At 38.7% G+C, this 17,131-nt stretch overlaps 1 protein-coding gene across 7 annotated transcripts in view; it reads left to right on the forward strand.

Moving 5' to 3' along the window:
- The window catches only part of FANCC (FA complementation group C), a 265,947-nt gene that overhangs the window by 63,009 nt on the left and 185,807 nt on the right, over positions 1 to 17,131 (forward strand). The window contains exon 1 of one of the 7 annotated variants that reach the window (XM_008711798.2): positions 15,649 to 16,527. The exons of the other annotated variants lie outside the window; for them this stretch is intronic. The gene's annotated coding sequence lies outside the window, so the exon portion shown is untranslated. Of the gene's footprint in view, positions 1 to 15,648; positions 16,528 to 17,131 lie in introns of those variants that run through there. 7 annotated transcript variants of the gene reach the window in all.

Genomic DNA, 17,131 nt, shown 5'->3' on the forward strand with positions numbered 1-17,131 from the left:
GATGAGTGGGAAATTTATTATTTTTCAAATAATTTTACTGGCCCTTTGTCTCCCTTTTCTTCTGGTATCCCTATAATGTGAACGTTATTCCACTTTATATTGTCCCAAACATTCCTTGAGGCATTTTAACTTTTCTAAATTCTGTTTTGATTTTGCAGCTCTGTCTAAGGGAGTCTTTTGCTTTGTCTTCCAGCTTGCTGATTTGTTCTTCTGCTTCATCCAGTTTGCTGTTGAATCCCTCTGTAGTGTTTTTCAGTTCAGTTGTAACTTCTGCTTGGTACTTTCTTTTAATTTTTTGTCCTTTTAATGGAGTTCTCACTATGTTCATCCATTCTTCTCCTGAGTTCAGTGAGCATCTTTATGATTGTTACTTTGAGCTTTTTATCAGGTAAATGGCTTATGTCTATTTCATTTAGTTCTTTTTCTGAGGTTTTGTCTTGTTCTTTTATTTGGAATATATTCCCCTCTCTCCTCATTTTGCCAACTCTCTGTGTTTGTTTCTACATATTAGGTATGCCAACTACCTCTCCCAGTCTTGAAGGTGTGTGGTCATATGTAGGACATACACTGTGGGGCCCAGAAGTGCAATCTCCCTTGGTCACCAGAGCCAGGAGCTCATGGGATGTCCTCTGTGTGGGCTGTGTGTGCCCTGTTGTGGTGGGGCCATGGCTGTGGCATGTTCATGGGTGGGGCACATCTGTGACTGCTGTGGCTCATTGAAGGTTGAGATTGTCTCCTGACCTGACTGCAAATGCTGTAGCTCACTGGTTGTAAGTTGGCCTTCCATGCAGCTGTGGGGCAAGTCAGTAACTGCTATGGTGTGTTGGTGTGTGGGGTTCTCAGTAGGGTATACCCATTGACACCAGCAAGCTGGAGGGAGAATTCCAGAATGGCACCCACCAGTGCTGGTATTAGTAAGGTAGGCTGAGATTGCAAATTACTCCCACTAGTCTTTCAATTCCCAGGGACAGTCCTTGCTGTTTTCTGACTTTCCAGAAGATACTTTAAGGTTAGGAAATGAGTTTCATTTACTTATGGTATATATACCTTTCAGATTGATAGTTTTGCACTGGTGTCTTGGCTGAGTGATTCTGTACAGGAGGACTGAGTGATTCTGTACAGGAGGACTATATTTTTATAGTTTTTCTGAATGTAATCTGCATTGATTTTCAAAGTCCAGTGTTTTGGGTTTTTTTTCTCTTGTATAGAATCTGAGTTGGTGTGTCTTGTGTGGAGCTTGAATCCCTTGCTCCTCACAGAAAGTTCTGCATTGTTGTTATCCTTCCCAGTTGTGACTGGCTGTAGCTGGGGGCTGGTTATTTCCTGGTGTGTCTGTTCCCTGCCTCTCTTTCCCATCTCAGTGCTGTCCTTTTATCCTTTGTTGTGGAGGCTCTGTTCATTCGGTTTTCAAGTTCCTTTCAGAGGGAATTATTCCATATGCAGGTGTAGTTCTGTTGTGTCCATAGGAGGAGGTAAGTTCAGGATCCCGCTACACTGCTATCTTCAACCCAACCATAGAAACTGTTTGTTATTAGAACTTTTTTGATTGGGAATTCTGTGTACTTATGTAGTTTCTTTATTACCTGAATTGGCACAGCGTCTTTTTATAAAGAGCCTAAGAAATTTCTCCTCTGAAAGAGTGCCAGGAAAAATTGTGCTGCTTCTTTATAGTTGATTTGTGTCTCGCTTTTGGTCAAATTAATTCATGATTTGTTTGCCAGTTTGGGGTTGGCCATGAAAAAATATAGAGCTAGTTGGTGCCATTTTGTATGCTAACCTCTACTTGTTTCCCATGCTTCTGTAATAGGTTACCACAAACTGGTATGAAAAAGCATAAATTTCCCGTGTTACAATATTGGAGGTCACAATTCTGAAATTAGTTTCTCTGGGATAAAATCAAGGAGGTGGCAAGGCTGATTACTTCTGGAGACTTTAGGGGAGAATCTTTTTCCTTGCCTTTTCCAGCATCTAGAGGCTACCTTCATTCTTTGGCTCTTGGCTCCATATCACTCCCATCTCTGCTTTCAGTGTCACATCTTATTTTTATATTCTTCTGCTTATCTCCTTCCCTCATGAGGACTCTTGTGATTACATTGGGCCACTTGGATAATATAGAATGTCCCCCGTCTCAAGATCCTTAACTTCATCACATCTGCAAAGTCTCTTTTGCCATATAAGATAACATATTCACAGGTTCTGGGGATTAGGACCTCTCTCTTTGTTAAGTTTTTTTCGTCTATTTGCCTTACATTGTATTTTACAGTGCCTAATTGAATGAGTAAAGGTTACCATCTTAAATATTCATGGAGCAGGTTGGAGGTGTTAAAAAATATGTCAATACAGTAAAAACAAGCATAATTCAGAAAATAATGGAGTTGAGGGACAGCTCTGGATTGCAGGTTTTTCCATCTGACTTTGGATTTTAAAGAATATTGAGGATTAGTTTTTAGTTCTTACTTTTTCCAGTACAAAATATGATGATCTTGAGGATTCTGTGTAAATTTGGGAAAGTTATGATTCAACATATTTTAGGGTAAGCCCAGGGTTTTAGTTGAGGGAATTAACCAAGTCCCTATATTCAGCCTTCATTGGTCATAGAACGCCCAATTTTGCTTGTCCTAGATGTATAATTCTAGTACAATTTGTGATTGCTTCAGACATTGCCTAAAATTCTTTGAATCTAATACCAAACTTGACTCTCCTGCTTTAGGAGAAACATTAGAGTAAAAGAAATATCACCTCTTTCTGTGACTCCACTATAGACCCTTAAGGCATTAGAAGTAAAATTAATTCTTTAGGGCATTGTTTCTTAAACTGCTGTTCTACGTAATGCTCTTTCATAGTTTCTTTTTCTTCTTTTTTTTTTTTGTTAGAGAGAGAGAGAGAGCATGCATGTGGGGGGAGGGCAGAGGAAAAGGGAGAGAGGGAATCCCAAGCAGTCTCCACAGCCAGCGTGAAGTCTGACTTGGGGCTCAATCTTAGGACCCTGACATCATGACCCGAGCTGAAATCAAGAGTCGGACACTCAACTGACTGAGCCACCCAGGTGCCCCTCATAGTTTCTTTTTCAATGGCTTTATTGAGATATAATTCACATACCATAAATTCCTCCATTTCAGTTGTACAATTCAGTGTAGTTTAGTACATTCACAAAGTTGGACAGCCATCACCACAACCCAATTGTAGAACTTTTTCATCACTCCAGAAAGAAGCCCCATACCCATTAGTAGTCACTCTCATGTTTCTATCCCAGCTTTTCATTTATCCATTTATCAGTTGATGGACATTGGATTGTTTCCACCTGTTGGCTATTAAAAACGGTGCTATGAACATTTGTGTACATGTTTTTATATAAATGTGTGTTCTCAGTTCTGTTGAATATATACTGTAGTGGAATTTCTGAGCCATATGGTAACTCTGTGTTTAACCTTTTGAGGAACTACTAGACTTTTCCAAAGCGATTACATCATTTCATATTCTTATCAGCAGTGTATGATGGTTCTGATTTATCTACATCCTCGTCAACACTTGTTATTATCTGACTATTTGATTCTAACCATGGCTAGTGGTTGTGAAGTGGTATCTCATTGTATTTTGGTTTGCATTTCCCTTATGGTTAATATTATCTAGCATCTTTTCATGTGCTTGTTGGCCATTTGTTTATCTTTTTTAGGACAATGTTCATGTGACCTTCAGAAGAATATACTATGGTTGGGTAAAGTGTTCTATAGATGTCTGTTAGGTTTAGTTGGTTATTTAAGTCCTCTGTTACCTTGTTCTTTTGTGTAGTTATTCTATTTATTACTGAATGTGAGGTTTTGAAGTTTTATTAACATCGAAGTCTCCTTTCATTTCTGTAAGTTTTTGCTTCATGTACTTTGGTGCTCTGTTAGCAGCACATGTTTATAATTGTTATATTTTCCTCATGGATTGACCCTTTTATTATTATAAAATACCCTTCATTATCTTGAGTAACATTTTTTAAGTCTTTTTTAGTTTTAAAGTCTGTTCTCTGGGGCACCTAGCTGGCTCAGTCAGTAGAATATGCAACTCCTGATCTCAGGGTTGTAAGTTCAAGCCCCAGATTGGGTGCAGAGGTTACTTTAAAAATAAAATCTAAAAAAAAAAGTCTATTTTCTCTAATATTAGTATAGTCATGCCACCTTTCTTGTTTTTCATGATACGTCTTTTACTATCTTTTTATTTCCATTCTGTTTGTATCTTTGAATCTAAAGTATATCTTCTGTAGACTATATATAGATTTGTTATTTTTTTATATAGTCTGATAATCTCAGCCTTTTGGTTGGATTGTTTATTCCACCTACATTCGGTGATGTTATACATATACCATATGTATACCATATGAATTACATGGGTCCACTTATAGGTGGGTTGGGGTTTTTTTTGTTTTTGTTTTTTTTTATAAATACAGTACAGTATTGTAGATGTATTTTCTCTTCCTTTATGGTTTTCTTAATAACCTTTTTTCTAGCTTACTTTATTATAAGAAACCGTGTATAATACATAAAACATACAAAATATGTGTTATTCAACTGCTTATGTTATCTATAAGGCTTTGGTCAACAGTAGGCTATTAGTACTTTAGTCTTTTGGGGGTCAAAAGTTAGACACAGATTTTCAACTGCATGTGGTATCCCCTCTCCCCGCCATGTTGTTCAAGGGTCAACCATAATTAGATTTATTTTTGACACATCTACTTTTTATTTATTTACTTTTATTCTTTTTTGTTTCTCTTTTATTGCTTTTTTTTGGCTTAAGTGCATATTTTTAAATATAACCTTTTAATTTCTTTAATGTTTCCACTATACTTTTTGAATATTTTTATTAGTGGTTCTGTAGGGCTTACCATATATATCTTAACGTATCAGAATCAGCTTCAGATTTGTACCAGATTAATTCCAGTGGAGTATAGAAACATTAATTCTATATAGCTCTATTCCCTTCTCCTCCCCACGTTTTGTATTATACATACTGCAACTTTTAATGTTACAAATCCAAAAATGTATTGTTAATAGATACTTCTTTACCATGTGTGGTGATTTCCTTGTCTTAATACAACTTTGCTCCCACATACCTCATTTGCACTGGTATTAGCAAATATATCACATATATCTTACATATTTGTATGTTACAGGCCTAATGACATGTTATATTTGTAGTGTTTTATATATACAGTTGATATTTATGTCACTTATGATAGGCAAGAAGAATATGCATTTATAATGACTTTTACTGGTGTTCTTTGTTTTTTTATGTAGATTCGAATTACCTTCTGTAGTTACTTGCTTTCAGTCTTAAGAATTTACTTTCATATTTTTTGTAAGGTGGGTCTTCTAAGGAACAAGTTATCACAGTTTTTGGGAAAGTTATGATTTCATCTTCAGTTTTGAAAGATAGCTTTGCTGGATATGAGATTCTTGGTTGGCAGATTTTCCTTTGAGCACTTTGAATGTGTTATCCCACTCTCTTTTGGCCTGTATTGTTTCTGCTGAGAAGTCTGCTGTAGTTGAGCTTGGATTTTATTTTTCTGATAAATTTGAGAAGGTTTAACCATTACTTCTTGGATGCTTTTTGTTTGTTCCTTTCTATCCTCTCCTGGTACTCTCATTACAAATATGTTGGTGCACTTAATGTCCCACATTTCTCTGAGGCTTTCTTCATTTTTCCTCATTCTTTTTTCTGATATCTCTCTCTTGATCTCTGTCTATCTTGAAGTTTGCTTATTCATTCCTCTGTCAGTTCACATTTATTGAAGCACTCTAGTGAGATTTTTTTTCTCTTTTTCTGTTATTGTACTTTTCAACTCCGGAATTTCCATTTGGTTCTTTTTAATAATTTCTGTTTATTGGTATTCTCTGTTTGATGCAATATTGTCATCATACCTTCCTTTATTTCTTTAATTATGGTTTTCTGTAGTTGTGAGAATATGTTCATAATTGTTATTTTGAAATAGTTTTCTGATAAATTCAACATCTGTTCCCACAGGCAGTTTCTGTTGCTTGCTTTCTTTCCTGGTATATGGGTCTTACTTTCTTACTTGTTTGCATGCTTCCTCATATTTTGTTGTTGTTGTTGTTGTTGGAAATTGGACATTTCATGTAATATACTATAGCAGCCCTGGGCGCTGGTTGTCCTCTACTGCCCCCTTTCAGGCCTTGTTATATTATTTGCTTGTTTATTTCTTTATTAACTGACTAGTCTGTTTCTTTTCTGACAGTATTAAGCTTCTGATTTTGCTCCTCAGAAGCTCTGTGTATGCCCATAGTCACCTTGGGATGACAGTGATACTGGTAGGGTTTTCCTCAACACTTTCTCTGACCATACCCAACTGTTGAGCTCCACTGATTGCTGGATAATTACTCTATTGTTTTTAATAATGCTCTGAGATATAAATTGCTCTATAAATGAATCAAGTCAAGTTATGTCTTCTTTGAAGGAATTATTTCTGAAGTCAGTGTTTGATATTTGTTCCAACTCCAGGAGGGCTTCTCTCAACTTATTCCCAGTTCTCTCCTACAAACTAGCTGGCCTGCAGTTTAGCGTGTATCTTAAATCTCCTCCTGGTTGCCTTTCACTATAGTCTGTACTGTTTTTGAGAGCACGCTAGGCTTGAACTTCTCCACACTTTGTTGCAAATGAAATAAGTCCCTTTGGGTAGAGGTCAGAAGCTATCCGTTAAGGCCTGCTTCCCCCTTCTGGCAAAGTCTCTGAGCTAGGGCTCTGGCCTGGGCCAGAGTGACAATGAAAAGCTTCTCTTTGAGTGACATTCTTGCTGTAGTTGGTGAATGCTTGGTGGAGGTGCAGCAGCCTGAGGTCTACTCAGCTGCCACTCCTGGTATGGAACCACTGCNNNAGGAATGTTCAGGGCCTCATTATTCTTGATGTGACACACTCAAGTTAGAGCTGTCATTCCACAGTGGGGTCTGGGTGGAAGAAGGGAGCCTCTGCCTGTCAGTCATATTCGTTTGGGACTTAGCCTCAGCAACAGGCAGCTGGAGGCAGTCCTGCTCCTCCTGGGAAGAAAGCCCCTCTGGCTAGTAGCTGGAGGGAGAGGGAACTGTTCTGGTTGTTGCAGTGTGGAGTACTTTTGCTGAGCTGAGAGGAGAGAGGTAGGGAGGGTTCTTGGTTCAAATGCCACAGACTCTTTCTTATCAAATTTGCATAGATTTTCTTGAATAGGTATTTTTTTTCATTTGCTGTTTACCTGTGGTACCATTTCCAGAAACTTTAAATAGTTGTTGTTTTAATAATTTTCACCAGTTATACATGACAAAATTATGTGTGGACTAGTTTATTCTCAAAACTTAACTTTAATTAACCAAATGTTAAATTGTGCTTCTTAAGCTAGTGGACATTCGTCAAGATCTTTCCTCACAGTTAGTAGGCAAAATAAGTCATACTGTTTCTTTGACTTATTTATTTTTTTGAAATCCCACCCAAGTGGATGTAGTTAAACCTTTCGCAGATTGCCAGACCAGATACAGTTCTTGGGGTATAACAAGGAATGAGCAGTAGTACTTTATTAAGACTTAGGCTAGGTACGTACATAATCAAGTTGTTACTTAAGATTACCTTGCACCTAAATGAGTTGTCTTGAAGATGATGCAGGGAGGGTAAGAGAAAGACCAGGCTCCCTATGACAGGAAGAGGAGCATCTGTTAGAGGAAAGGTTTAAGGAAAAGTTAGCCCACGATATTAATAATGCCAGAGGCCATATGGTACTGTTAGAATATTCCATAGTCTAAGTCAAGATGAGAACTTTTTTAAGAACAAACAAACCTAGCAACAAAAAACCTCCATATGTTAGATGTGAGAGATTGCCCCAATGAAATTTTTAGTTGACATTGGAAATGCATATTATCTTGGGGGGAGAGTTAGGGGAGAAGCAATAAAAGCTTTTGTATTTAATTTCCTGGTGGTTGCGGAGTTCACATACTAGACTTCGAAGCAGATAATACCTCATAGTGCAACCAACAGGAATTATCCTGTTGGATAAACCAAGCATCTGGCTGCATGAAATTGGAGCTCAGAGAACTGATTAATTTTATTATATAGGGTGTGAGGGCTGCAGCTGCTGCCAGATGTAGTTGAGATCCTTTCTTGCTTTTCTTACTCTGCTCCTGATATTTCTGTTCTTTATGCCCACAGTCTAGCGTAGTTTTGAATCTTGTGGGTCCAAAGTTGCTTATGCCACCATGGCCTTTTTAAATAACTTTTTTTTTTTTTGCTGGTGGCTGTGGGTGGGTGGGTTTAGATTTACAGCCAAATTGAGCAGGAAGCACAGAGTTCCTGTATATCCCATTTCCCCTCAGATGTACAACTTTCTCTACTATTGACATCCTGTACCAGAGTAGTACGTTTGTTACACTTGATGAACCTACATTGACAAATCATAATCATCCAAAGTACATTGTTTGCCTTAAGGTTCACTCTTGAGGTGGTACCTCTGTGGGTTTAGACAAATGTATAATGATGTGTATCTGCCATTACAGTATCATACAGACTGGTTTCACTGTCCTAAAACTCCTCGGTACTCTGCCTGTTCATCTTCCACTCTTCTTAATCTCTGTGAGACTTTTGCTTTTATTTTTGAAATTACTTAAGGAATCAGTTCTGTTATAATTCCATTCCTGTGCTGAACTGTTGAACTACACGTACTTTGACCATAATATAGTTCTGAAAATTTCTACTGATGTAAGGATTGCTGATACTTCCTTTTATTCCTTTCTTCCCTTTTTTTCTCTGAATAATGGCATGTCAGTGACCATATTGTGTAAAAGAGATATTTTTTATTTCTTGAGATTTCCTTGATGATCTGCTAATTGGAGATACTTCTGGACAAATGATCAAATCTGATAATACAATCCTAAGTAGTAAGGTTTTGCTCTAGCCCCACAGAGCTAGAAGAAAATTTAAAAATGGTTCCTATTCTTCGTTTAGAGGTTATGGTCACTTCTTGCACAGATCTCAATACAGAAATGACATGTTCTTGTTGTGTAGCCTTACCTCACAGAGCTATATAATTATTGGGTACCTTAATGCATATGCTGATCAGTTTCTCCCTGCTGTACCCCTTTTGGAAGAAGCTTCCCAGACTTTACTACCCATTAATCACCCATCTTTGCAGGATGAGCAATGATCTAGTAGAAACCAGTCTAGAGACTGTTGGCTGAGCCCATTGGATTCTCTTCCCTGAGAATGCGGACCTTGAGATACTGAGTTAATTAGATGATGATGAATCCTTGGGGTGAAAGATCATCTTGAGTTGTGACCAGGTTCTGAACTATCCCATAAACTTACATAACTTACACCATGTGCCAGCCAGGGGGAACGAAAAAGCCATGAGTCAGTAGAGGAAGGTGGTCTACAGAGAGCCTCTGATAGTGGAGGACACATGTGGAGACCCATGAGAAATGGTGGCAGGGGCTTCTAGTCCCAGTTTTCACTTGGTCCAGCTAACTTTGTTTTCTTTCCTTGAGTACTTGTGAGATCTTTTGTTGTAGCCTTTTCAGAATTCCTCCCTCCCTGTTTGACTCAAGCTCGTTGTAGGAGGTTTTGTTCTACAACTGAGATATAGTGCCAGTAGTCAAATAGATTCTCATAGAACTAAAAATCTTGAAGACTGGGTTGTAAGACACACAGAAAGATGGAAAACCAAGGTTTGATTATCTGTGCAAAATAAGTGTATGTGGGGTAGTCTTTTGTCAATGTTTCCTTTACCTGTGGCATTTATTACCTCATTCACCACCCTTCCCTTTTCTAGGCTGAAAAATGCCTATATCATTTCATCTTTTCTCAAAACAGTGAAAATTTCTGCTGTTTTCTCCCTCTCTAGTTACCACATTTTTCTTCAATTTCTTTATATAACCTCAGGTAGAATACTGAAGTAGGTGCCAGGAGACCTGGATTCTGTTCTTGCTGGGATTCTAACCAAATGGATGGTCTAAAGAACGTACTTCAGCCGTCTGCCACCCTATTACCTCTTCTATGAAGTGAAAGGGTTGGCCTGGATCATTGAGATTTCTACCTATAGTTCCTGTCTCCTTATAGGAGACAGTCACAGCTGTGGGGATTAGGACATGGACATATATTTTGGGGGCCATTGTTAAGCCTACTACAAATGAGATGGCATATTTGAAGCAATTTTTAAACCTTTTTGTTCCATAGGATATTCTTGACCAGAAACCGCCATTCTTTATTTGAAGCTATGTTCAAGTACTGTGTTACAGTGATTTACTTAGTGTGTTATAGCACGGAAAGGTCAGATAGCGACGGGGAAAAGCAAGCGTTGTCCAAAGTGGTGCATCTTTTTAAGACGTCTTGTGGCAAGAAGCCTTCACTTGAACTCTGGTTGCCTTCCACACTTCATCCCAAGGCTGGCTTCTTTGTGGTTGTGAGCTGGTTTCCAGCAGAAACTAGAGCTCTTGTTTCTTTCTTCGTATCTGGTGAGAAGCCTTTTTCCGGTAGCTCTTGTGTGAGAAGATAGAGTGCTTTAGCATGGGTGAGGGACTAGCATTTTGAGCCAGATAATTGTTGGTTGTTGGGGACTTTCTTGTGCTTGTAGGCTGTGTAGTAGCATCTCTAGCCTCTCCCCACTGGATGCGAATAGCACTGTCTTCCCCAGTCATGACAACCAAACATGTCCCCAAACAATGTCATAGGTCCCCTCCGTGTCAAGATTGTCGCTGATTAAGAACCACTGCTTTAACCCAATCAGAGCCCATTTTTGTCTCACCAAAATCTGCTGGCATAGAAAATTTCACGTCTTGTTAAGAAGGCAGAAGGTAGAAAAATGGGTGCTGGAGAGATAACTGCAAATATCTACTACACCTGAAATTCGAATAAGGACCCAAAGTGGGTCAAACCTAGCAGGCTTGCTAAATTTTTGCTAGGGATCCCTGTTAGTATATTTTAACATTATGGTCTTTTATATTAGAAAGCTAAAACCCAGTGTTACACTTTTGTAAAAAAAAAATTCCATGGGGCTATGAATCTCAAGTTGTTTTCTTTTTCTGCTTTATTAATGTCAAAAAGTCAGTTGCTCTTTAGCTTAGAATTTTTGTCTCTGCAAACTTCATTCTTTTTCAACAAGTGTCTTCCCTGAGGTTTTCACAGTCAGTAGGATTTACCCTCCCTGTGACACTGCCTCTCTTGCCCCTCGCCATGGGGCATTAGCAAACACACAACATAGTACAAACTGCAGTTAGCATTGCCATTTATGCACCAGAGAACTGTGATTGGAATTTTTGTAAGTTGTCATTTTTTTTTCCCTTGTGAAGTAATTGAAATAGAATACAGGCACATTTATTTTGTTTTGAAGTTTCTATGATTTACAAATGAACAAATCTATACTTTTATAGGCATCAGATGACTGGTATTTTGGGGGGTATATGTTATTTCTTTCTTGATTGTGCTGTGTAGAGGATCTTTCCTCTATTTTCATGCAAGTGCTCTGACTGTAATGGAAATCCTGACAAGTACTGGATGAGAGGGTATGCAACGTGATTGGGAATAAACACAAGCTGCTGCTTTTTTATCACAACTAAAGCATAGTAGTAGTTACACATACAATGGCTCATAAATAGAGTGCCCCCAGCAGACCAATAAAATATAACAAAGCTAAGTGACAAACAGGCTAGAATTTATATGAATTGTTCGAGTGAGTCTGTGTTGGGGTTTTTGTCACTGGCAATACGTTGGTGCTTCACAGAAGCCATGAAGGGCTCTAGAAAGAGCTATGTTTTTGTCCTGGCTTTAGTTGTATTCTGTATGTATACAGCATAGGAGAAACAATCCATTCTGTCCTAATTGTTACTTATCCTATAAATTATCTTTCCCTACATACCGTTTTCTGTTTTACTAATAGGTCATTTGACCTCCAGCTTTGCTGGTATAGAACCTCTATGTTCATCTTAAATTCCTTCAGGGTAGGTGGGGGGGGACTATATTATAATCATCTTTAAGTGAGTTGAGAAATCACAATTCCCTGATCGGGTTTAAAATGAAAGACTTGACTGATTGACTTTATGTATATCCTTCCCAGACCTGTTAGAGCTACTACAGCTTCTCCCCTTGAGTTTTCTCAGCCCCTTGGAAAACAGATAGGGGAAGATCTACAAGTAACAGTATTCATTAAGATAACTGAAGCTGCTTAGGAGGGAAGAGGACATTGTACTGGCAAGATTTGGTTTGCTATTGTTATTAAAGCAAAAATGGGGGGAACAAGGAGAAAGCATGATGTTTCTTTTTCAGGAGATCTTGGCAAGGGCCTAGTTTTAAAAGAGAGAGAGACAGCCAGTTAGGTTGAAATGATTTGAAGTCCATCCCTCCACAGTCATATTTTTTGAAGCCAAAGCAAACAGTTGGGTAGAGGTAGGTATACATAGCCGTTTTTAAACAAATGGGCTAACTTCTCCCTTGGAACTATTTCAGTAGGTGGTGCTCTTGTGCCATAATATAGCATAGTTTTTAGAGAGGTTCTGAGACCACAGTGGGTAGTTCTAGAGCCTGTGTCCCTATTGATCCTGTGGGTCACTGCCATGTACAGCAGTTGGATAGCAACATCTGGGTGTTTTTGGTGAGAGGGTTTTGTTTTGTTTTGTTTTTTCTGAAAATTAGGTAAATTCAGGTCTTTCTTTACCTTATCAAGAGCTACCTGAGCTCTGCTTTCCAGGGGAACCTAACTGAGAGGTTTACTAATCTTTTAAAAAATTTCGTGGCTTGGGGTGCCTGGGTGGCTTAGTCAGTTAAGCATCTGACTCTTGGTTTCATTTCAGGGCCTGATCTCATGGGTCGTGAGATTGAGCCTCGCTTCAGGCTCCCCGTCAGTGGGAGTCTGCTTGGATATTCTCTCCCTCTGCCCTTTCCCTACTTGTGCTTGGTCTCTCTCTCAAATAAAATCTTTTTAAAAAATTTTGTGGCTCTAGTTTTTATCCGAACAGTTGTGATGTGTTGTTGTGTGTTACCAGTTTCCTATGACCATTCTGGTGTTTTTTTTTTTGTTTTTTTTTTTTTTTAGGATTTTATTTATTTATTTTTGAGAGAGAGAGAGCACAAGCGGGGGGAGGAGCAAAGGGAGAGGAAGAAGCAGACTCCCCGCTGAGCAGGGAGCCTGATGCAGGGCTCCATCCCAGGACCCTGAGACCATGACCTGAGCTGAAGGCAGACACTCTCGAGCAACTGAACCACCCAGGCACCCCCATAACCACTTTTTTAAAATTGTAAATCATCAGTGAACCTCCAAATCAAGTTCCTTTCCAGATAACTCAGGCTATCATTCTTGTTTATGTTTTCCTTTTCTTTAGCTTCGGAGAAGATGGAGTAGAATAAAATAAATATGTGGGAGAGAAACTTATAAATGATGAAAGAATATAGACAAAAAACATTGAGTTCAAGCCGTAGCCAGTAATAACTATAGCTGACGGTGAACCTGGTTGGCATCAGCTCTTTGCCTCATTTCTTTTGCTGGATATTGAGTTCTTTGGTTCAGAGTTGGTTGCAATATCATGATGGTGAACAGGGCATCCAATAAAGTCCACGTTTGGTGCTGCTGACAGAAGTTCAGTGGGCAAGGAAGAGAAATTTAAATACAGACTGAGTATCCATTCCAAGCAGGACAGATCTCTTTTTGCCAGAAGTTGCCAAAAACATTTAGAGGTCTGTTTTCTCTGGAAGTTTCTTGGGATTGTCTCTGCAGTGAAAGAGATTTGGTTCACCTTGTATTTACCAACTGCTAAGTAAGAGGCAAATGCTTGCTGGACTTTGCATCAGCTGGGTGTGCTGATCTGAGCTGCTGATTGCTGGTGTCTCCCCACGCTGTCAGGTATCAGCTTAGCTGGTCCTTCCTGTAGCCCTAGCAGCCTGCCTCTTGAAATTTGTGACCCAGAGATCCAATCTCTGAGTTCAGGGCACTCTCTTGTGGTTTTTGAGATTTTCTTTTTATAATTAATACTTTAGTTTGTATAGATTTGTTTATTGACTTAATTTAGTTATCTGCTTGTTTTTTAAAATTATCTTTCTTAATATTCAGAATATACTTTTTTTTCCCCCATGGGCTTGAACTCATGACCCTGAGCTCAAGACCTGAGCTGAGATCAAGTCGGATGCTTGACTGACTGAGACACTCAGGTGCCCCAAGAATGTACTTTTAATCTGAGCACTCAAGTGTTTCTTGAACATTCTTAGCTTTTATCTCTAAATGTTGCTTCTCTTCCATTTTCTTTACTTTCTTTTGCTGTGGTACCTCCTAGGTGTTTGTGAAGCTATCACTCAGGTTTCTTAAATGCTTTTCTTTTCTTTTTTCCTGGGCTACATTCTGAGTGAATTCCTTATTAATATTATCTTCAAATTTACCAGTTCTTTCTTCAGTTCTGTCCAGTCTGAAGTATCTTGTTTGCTGAGTTTTAAACTTCATTGACCATATTCTTCATCCACACAATTTCTAATTGATATTTTTAACCATCCCTTGTTTTAATTCTGCCTTTTGGTTTATAATTTTTAATTCTTTTTCAATTAGCTTTTTAAAAGCATCTTAAATATGCTTATTTTGTTGGACTGTTTTATAATATTGATTTCTTCTGAAGTGAATTAGTAGTCTGATGTCTGATTCTGTTAGTTACCTTTATTGGCATTAGATTTCTTCATGTATTTTAGCACTTTGGTTAATGGCATGTTTTAAATGAGATCTGTTTTGTATTGTTTTCATTCATTTACTCATTTTCCACCTCTCTTCCTCTTGGCTCATTCTTTGTAGCTATTTTAGAGTTGTCTTGGGTGGCTTCCACAGAGCCCCAGTCTAGAACCACAGTGGTAGTTTATACTTGGGCAATCACAAGCTGTCTCATTGAGTTACTAAACGCTGGCTGGCCCATGTCCTCCTTCCTCCTTATGCCACAGCTCCATATGAGACAAGGAGCTGCCAGCCTTCTTTCAGGGATGGGGGGCCTCCTCCAGTTATCATGTTGACCATGCTGTCACACAGCGATGCTAGGTCTGACTCTGTCTTTTGTGCATTATGTTTAGCCTCAAAACTTTCTAGGACTCATACTTCCAGTTTCAGTACTTAGATCCTGAGCTTAGGAGACTCAAGGCTTTAACTTCGAGGGCTTCCCTCTTTGAGTTTCTGCCCCATATCTATTTCACAGAAATGTTTATATTATTTTTGAGCTTGCCTACATCTTTTTGGTTTTCTCTTCTTATGTTTCCCCTCTCATTGCTGTATGTTTGGAGTAGATGTTCCATCAAAGTGAATTTACTGTGCCATCTTAACTGGAAGTCGTGTGGGCTGGGGGCTTAAAGGAAATAAAGTGAGATATTTGGTTTTACATAGTACTAAACGCTAACCACAAAAATGCTTTTTTTGTGTGAGTTCAGTGACCCATAGCGTACAGTTATTTAAACTCTTCCTTCAGAGGCTTGCAACCCCAAGAAGATGACTGGGATTAAGCAGGTGGGATTTATTAGGATTCCAATGGTTCTCCACAAGGATTTCACCTTTTTCATTTTGATCATAATTTAAAAATTCAGTTGTTTCCAAACACGTAAATGCCCACAATTCTAACTAAATAGTGTCTTAAGATGTCAGTACCTACAGTTGTGTTTGTATTGGTGCCAAATAGCACTACTTGTAGATATTGAAAAATGAAAGAGGTGAAAATGTAAATCATATATTTGAGCTGAGTGAGAGATTGCTGTTTCGCAGTAGTTTAAAAAGAGAAAAGGGTGAATTTAGCCATCCTCACGTATGGTACCAAATGACAGAAGCTGCTGCTAACTTTTGGTAGCCAGTACCAACTTTACACGACCAGTGCAGGCGAGATTTAGTAACCTGCATCCTCCGATCACATTGAATTCATTTTGTCGAGTGAAATTTTATTCATTTTGTAGATTTGTTAGTATTTGCGCATATAAACATTTTGTAGATGTGTAAGAGTTGTAAGCATATGGTTTTACCGGTTTTATACTTGTTAGTATTTAACAGGTTAAAAGTGGTTTTAGATGGCTCTTAGAGCCCTCAGCAGTTTTTTCTTCAGGTTTGAGAAACATGGCTCAAAGCGTAGCTTAACTCTTCCTGTGCGGTGTAGTAGCATCCTGTGTCTGGTTTTTATGTTTTTGCCTGGCTTGCTTCTGCTCATACCTCAAGCTTTTACTTAGCGTAGGCATCCTTTCTCTCTGGAAGTGTCTGACACCCCCGTGCTGGGTGAGGTGCCCTTTCTTAGTGCTCCCTGCAGCACCTTCTGTTTCCTTTTCCCCAGCCCTTCCCACAAGGGATTATGTTTTTTTCTGTTTATAGATCCTGATTTTCTCATTAACCACAGATTGCTTGAGAGCAGGGAACACACTGCCATCTTTTTACTTGCAGTGTTTTTGAGAGTTTCTGTCATAAAGTGTAGGCTCCCAATAAATGTGTGGGGTTTTTTGTTTTTGTTTATTTAGTAATAAATTATGAGTAGAACCAAGGGTGGAAAGAGGCAGAAATAACTTGGAACCAAATCAGCAGTGACAAAGGTAAGATTTCTAATATTTTAATATCTAATGTGCCCCTCAGCCCATTTTTCAAACTTTTGGTCTCACCAAGAGTCACAGTCTTTTTCTAAGGTAAGAGAATTAAGGAAAAGAACGCAAGGAAGTAAGTAACCACTATTTCTAACAGAATGTATGTGGGAAGACTGGTATTTTTTTGAGGCCCAGTGGTTGCTCTTTGGTGCTCTGATGGAGAACAAGGTCAGGGGGCTCTGTCTTAGCAGCTCCTAAAGCAAGCACTGTCAGAAAGGGATGCTTCTCGTTGGAAGCCAGGTCCAGAGAGCAGCTCTTTCCTTCACACATGGGCCGGAGAATAAGCTCCATAAATTCTTAGAGTTAGCTGCTAGATTAAATTTCCTTAATTCTTTGCAAAGTCATCTGAAGAGTGTGTTCGCTCTGCACCTGGATTGCAGTTGCTTCCTCTGATTCCTTAGACCTAGATTTTGTTTACGATTGAGGTTTGTTTGAAATTATCTGCAAATTTCATGTCTGTGTTTTTGATTAGACTATCTTCGAGGAGAAACGCTGCTGACTCAACAGAGAAAAAGCCAGCTCCTCCTAGTGGAACTTTTCTTAAAACCTCATTGTT

Source organism: Ursus maritimus, unplaced genomic scaffold (assembly GCF_017311325.1).
Source record: "Ursus maritimus isolate PB19 unplaced genomic scaffold, ASM1731132v1 scaffold_34, whole genome shotgun sequence".
Classification (NCBI taxonomy): domain Eukaryota; kingdom Metazoa; phylum Chordata; class Mammalia; order Carnivora; family Ursidae; genus Ursus; species Ursus maritimus.